The sequence below is a fragment of the Convolutriloba macropyga genome, chromosome 14 (genome assembly GCF_964194025.1).
Source record: "Convolutriloba macropyga chromosome 14, txConMacr16.3, whole genome shotgun sequence".
NCBI lineage: Eukaryota > Metazoa > Xenacoelomorpha > Acoela > Convolutidae > Convolutriloba > Convolutriloba macropyga.
Genome location: NC_134481.1, coordinates 39,957,151 through 39,963,150, shown reverse-complemented (window position 1 = coordinate 39,963,150; position 6,000 = coordinate 39,957,151).

Here is a 6,000-nt window from a genome sequence, read left to right as displayed (position 1 = left end):
AACTTTAAACTTCCAAGTCTATGAAATCCAGCATACACTGTACAATCGCAAAAACACTTTCGAGTGCTCTTTCATAGCGCAAAATCCATTTCAGACCATTTAAGGACTTCGAAAAACTGAAAAACTTTTGAAAATTTTTCAATTTTTAGGTCTTTAGTATATATAATGCGAAATTATTCCTAATACCACTAAAGTGATATAGTCGGGAGTCTAGCCAGCTCAGAGGTGGTTTTTCTCTCTGCAGTAACCATTTGCCATTTGCCATTTGCTTGTAGGTTGGGGGTTCGGACCCCAACCCCTACAAGAACTTGCGCCGACAAAAATCCTGATTTCTTCCAAAATTAAAATTTTTGCAAGTTCAGCAGACAGTCAACGAGACTGCTGAAACCTGAATAACTCTCCATTGCGAAAAAACGATCAAGTTTTTTATCGACTTCTATACTACTGACGTCTGTTTGTTTCCCTATTCGTCGTTACTGTAAATTTTTGCGGGATCTTGTTGAGGCGCGATCAGTTTTTTGAGGCGCGATCTTGTTGGTGACATCCTCTAATACATCAAAAAAGCTAGATATGGCAAATATGTGAGTAAAACCATTACTTTGAGATTGTTGAAAACTACTCCGTACCTTTTATAATGAGATGAAATATTGGTTGCTGTGTTGTATATTTTTCATTAATAAATCTAACTGTATCACCAATAATTTTTCCTAATTTAGTTATACCAAGAGCCGACTTTGCTCATGAGATCTATAATGATACCTTGCACTATTAACACAAAAAATATAGATGTACAAAAATATTTTGCGCCGTTATTTTTTTGTCGGCTTAAGAAAAAACGAAACTTTTCTAATAATTAGATAATTAATTAGATATCGATTCTAATGAAAAAAAACATACGAATTTGTTGACTGCCAAATCAGGAAGAATGTTCTCGCTTTTTTAATTTTTCTATCCTTTGAGAAACATATTGTTCTGCATTATGGTTGTATTATAACATTTCAAAAATTAAATTAAAGCAATTAACTAAGCAATTAAAGATTCATTTTGACTGGAGAATCTTGTTTTACTGCATGGATTGAAAGTCAAAAATTTTCAAAGTTAACTTTTTCCTTAACTTTTGGTGTTTTCAAATATCAGCAACAAAAAAAACAGAATCATAGAAGCTAAAAGGGTTGCCTTTTGAATTGCCCTGTTGGATTTTAGATTGACCGCTCTTAGCTCATTTCACACTCTACTCGTTTTCATTTTCTCGAACTCCAAACTGTTTCTTAGTAATTGGTAAACAGGGATTTATATAGAATTGTGTTATTTTGCAAATAACAGATTTTTTGACTACCAAATCTATCTTTAATAATCATTTTTCGTGGAGATTTTGAACAATTTGTAATTGAGACGTAACTAATATATCGAAAGTCTAAAGAGTCCTAGTATACTTAAAAGCTGATCAGAAAATATCGTGTTAAACAGTAATTAGTAAGCCGTGGAGGGACCTCTATGCAAAAGGTCACCAATTAAGTTTTCTTTTCATTCTTGTCAATATGAGAAGTTGTTGAGTAGCAAGACGGAAAACAGCGACAAAATCCAGCCTAAATAACAAAATACTAAAAGCCAATATACCCAATGTGCCAAAATACTTAATTTATTCCATGTGATCTTTTTGTCAGAAATCCAATTGATTTAGGAAATAATTGACTGATTATTTGTCCAATCTAACCTTTCACTAGAACAGTGGAGTCTTGGCACTCATGGCTTGCTCGATTTAGGATTCCGGCGTTTATGCAGAAAGAAAGAATAAATTTTTCAATTTAGTCAATAAAATGATAAAAGTTTATTAACTACTGTGCACCAGTACTTTCAATTACTTTAACAAAAAAACTCCAGCCAAACAAAAAAGTCCCAGAAAACATTTAGAATTTTTTATTTTATCATAGTAGTGTAATAATTAAAAAATTGGACGTACGGTTCATTTCTTTCTAGCCTTGGAAAAAATCATAGAGAAGCTTCAGCAAAACGTCTTTCCTGTCTGAAAAAGACAAATTACTGATTATTTTTCCAAATTGCAGTTTTTCACGAGAAAAAGTTGCTTCAAATTTGCGCATAAAAAACTTTCAACAAATTGCAGACAACAAACCTCAATAGTGTGCAGGTAAGCACTTTTCGGGAAAATCGTGTAGGTAATTATTATCTGCCCATGGTTTTACCTGTACAGTGTTCAGGTAATTTTACCTATACATTGTTTAGTGTATAACCTCAATAATTTAATATATATTATTAAGTAATATTCTAATATAATATATTACAATAACTCGTTAAAAAACAACAGCTATTCGCCAAGTGAAGAGATTGTAAGAATACCTAATTCACTGAAATGATCTCTTGTATCATCTCAGTGAGTTTAATAATTTTGTTTTGTGAGTTCGGGTATGTTTCTTGTATGAACAATTGTCTTTGTTGATTAATCAATTGGGACAATAAGAGTCAAAATAACTGGCAACTTTTATGAAAATATTATATGGACAGATTTGACGATGTGAAGCTCAAGACGACTGTGGTGAAATTTTGATAGATAAACAACATTATCACTCAAGTTCACTGCCTTTTGCGGGCCTCCAGCTTTATACTGTAAGTTTTATGTGCCCAAAGTTTATAATCACTAAAGCTATAGAAAAAGGCCAAAACCAAGAACTGCAGACAGTTTCTCTTGTTTATTTTTTTAGGATCACAAAATTTTCCACTGTCTCTTTGTGTAACGAAAAATTTAAAAGAGGGGACAGGCTTTCAATAATTTATACTGTGCACTATAGTGATGAAGTCAAAACTTATTATTTTGTAGCTTTTTAAATCTGAATTTTGATACGTTGGTTTCACGCAGAATTGGCTCCGGTAGCGATAAAAAATAATCTTTTGTATAGCCGCTAGAGTCTCTGATATTATGGATAGGAAAGCTGATTTTTATTAAAAACACAGGGCACGATTTCTTAACCTATGCAAAGGCAAGTAGACAAAATCAAATAATTGAAAACAACTAAAAACCCACAACTATTCGAAGGGAAACAAATACCAACACAAGTTACAACTGACCAAACTATAACAAAATAATGCATACAAATGGAAGGGAAATTTATATTATTTGCGATTCGTTTCATGTTCTTGGGAAAAATAATTTAATGCAGGCAGCTTGTGCAATTAACTGCGAATAATTGCATTCGAAAAAAAAGAAAGTTTGTTTTGCCTTAGAAGCGCTTAATAAATATCAAAAATTTATTAAAAAAAAACAGAGATATTTGAAAACATCTAACTTAGTTTGAGCGGTAAGGCCGGTGCGTCTCATAAATAAAATTGACAGAAAAATTGCAGGAGTTAGCAACTGCCTTTAATAAGGTGTTTTATAGTTTCATACAATAATTGTCTCAAGTTATGGATGTTCCAATGTGAAAAGCGAACTTACTCCTAAAAGGAAACCAATGAATTTTGTAGAGTTTTACTGATCTTAATGTTCACTGTCTGAACAGCAAACTGATTAGAGGCAAAAAAGTGCATACTAGATGTATCTTTTTAATGGAATTTAGTGTAAAATTTAATCTTCAACTTTAATCTTCAAATTACCATTTTTAAAATGTAGATTACTTTTCGTAGACAAAATTTGTTTCCCGGCACTTTGTTTTTGCAATACTGAAAAAAATGAGTTCGGCCACTTCAAATCAGCAACAAGAGACATCAGACAGCAAGAAATAGAAACTCAAAAAAAACTTAGAATTTGTCAAAACTCAAAACTGATCAAAACATAAATTTTTTACAAGTTAGGACCGAAATTTTGTACCCCTCCCCCGATATTAGGAAGAAAAAACCTGAGCAACCCGAGGTAATGGCGCACGGTAAGGGTTACTTTTAAGCTACACATGGACCCAACCAAAGTGCATCGGACCCACAAGCGTGGCTATTTGCACTTATATGGTGCAAAATTGGCATTTTTTCAATTGGATATTTTGTCATTTATTTTTTAATTTCTTAAGTTGTTTATTTTATGATAATTTAGCTGTTCATTAAAGTTCAAATACCGTACACTTGAGGTATTTAAAGGAACGTATTATCCATCCGTGCTATGTCAAAGAAAAATAAATATTGCAGTAATTTGACATTTACTTTGTAAACAGTGACCCAAATCACTCTCTCCATTAACCATTCAGAAACAAGTAGGATTGTTGTTAAAAGTGATCAATATTTGATTAATTACTTAAACCCAATTATTTGAATAGTGAAACTATATTAAAATCAGAACCTTTTGAAATAATTACCAAGAGCAGTTGGCTCTCAGTTTAGACTAAAATTTGAATCTTTAACAACTTTAGTCTTTTTGCCGAGTTTTGCTAGATATTAAGATTGTGCGAGTTCTATTTAAGTTAAGTTTTCTCATAAGAAGTTAGCGAAAATAATAGCTACTGGCTGAAGCACGAGATTGTACATAGATTATCACTGATTTTCTTAACTTCAATCAACGAAATTAAAGTTACAGTCCTTTAATACGTCCGAGCGACTAATTGTTTTGACAAGATTTTTAATCAATCGAACCCTATGAAGAACCAGGCCGGTTTAAAAGTCGAGAACTAGCTTGTGATATTTGGGTTCCGCAGCGATTCTTGAGCAGCCACAAAAAAATGTATGCATTTATTTCTAACGGAGAGTTCACTCCACTGCTCACTTCCTACCCATTTTGCTATAGGTTAAATTCATGACATATACATTAACTATCTGAATAATATCGTCATAGCATGCGAAACAACCTGAATTATTAATTCTCGTTCAGTTCATAGCATTTTTTTAATAATTTTATATTCATCGACTTATGCTTAGTTTCATCAATTTATTTTTCATTGAATGGCAGCAGGAATTGGAATTATTTAATGTACCTTAAGGAAAATTTGTTTAATGGAAACTTTTTGACGGTATTCACCTTCAGAAATGACTTTTGTTTTTTTTTCTGAACTGACTGTTTGTTTACGCGAGTTTTTGATATCCTATTGTTGTGTGGTGATATAAATAGGTTAAACAAAATGAAAATAGTTGTTTTCTTTGTTAAAAAAACGTCAAACAAAAGACGATCTAGCCGACCTCAAAAACACTTAACAAAACTTTGTTGAAAATATTTCTGATTTTCAAAAACTTAAGCGTGAAATGCTACCTTGGAAGTGAAAGAAATCAATTTTTCGGGAGCTTTTTTTCATGTGCCATATGTTATCTACTGTTCGTAGTGTTTATGAGTCCTTTGCCTCAGTTTCTCACGATTGCTATAAAAATTAATTAATTCTGTTTTATAGAACTTTAATTGCATTTGAGCCGAGAGTTCAGTGAGATAATTGAACTTTGTTTGATTTTGACGTGTCTGCAGTGATTTTTTTGTTTTATAGAACGTCATTAAGAAAAAACATATTATATGTTCTATATTAAACCTGAATAAGTGTTTATAAAAATTATTACTTATGTTTTTATTTTATGACTTTTCAATACAAAAACCAGAAAAAGAACTTGCGAAAAAATTTTCCTTTAAAAATTGATAATTTTCATTATACGCTGATTCACACGAAAAATCGTGCAATTTTTCTAAAAATCGCCTCGTGTAAAATTACACAAGACGCAATTTTCACACGAAAAATCGTGTGACTTCTCACCACAGAAAAAAAATCGTGTGATTTCACACGAGAAAGTTTTAGAGTGCATTTGCACACCCCGGAAGCACGTGCCATTTTTTTTCTTAATGATTTGCAATTTAATGGTACATGGAGTCTTTCCCATTATAGCCCCCCCAATAAAATTATAGCCCTCCATTATGGTATAATTACCATGATTGGCGGGGGCTATAGGTTATCTGACAACTAAGCTGGGGGGGGGGGGCTTTAATGGGAAAGACCCGGCACATGCTCTGTAACTGGGGTGCAAGTGGAGAGGGGGACACAAACGGAAAAGATCCAATTTTTCAATCACAGGAACCAGAGTTTAATTCAC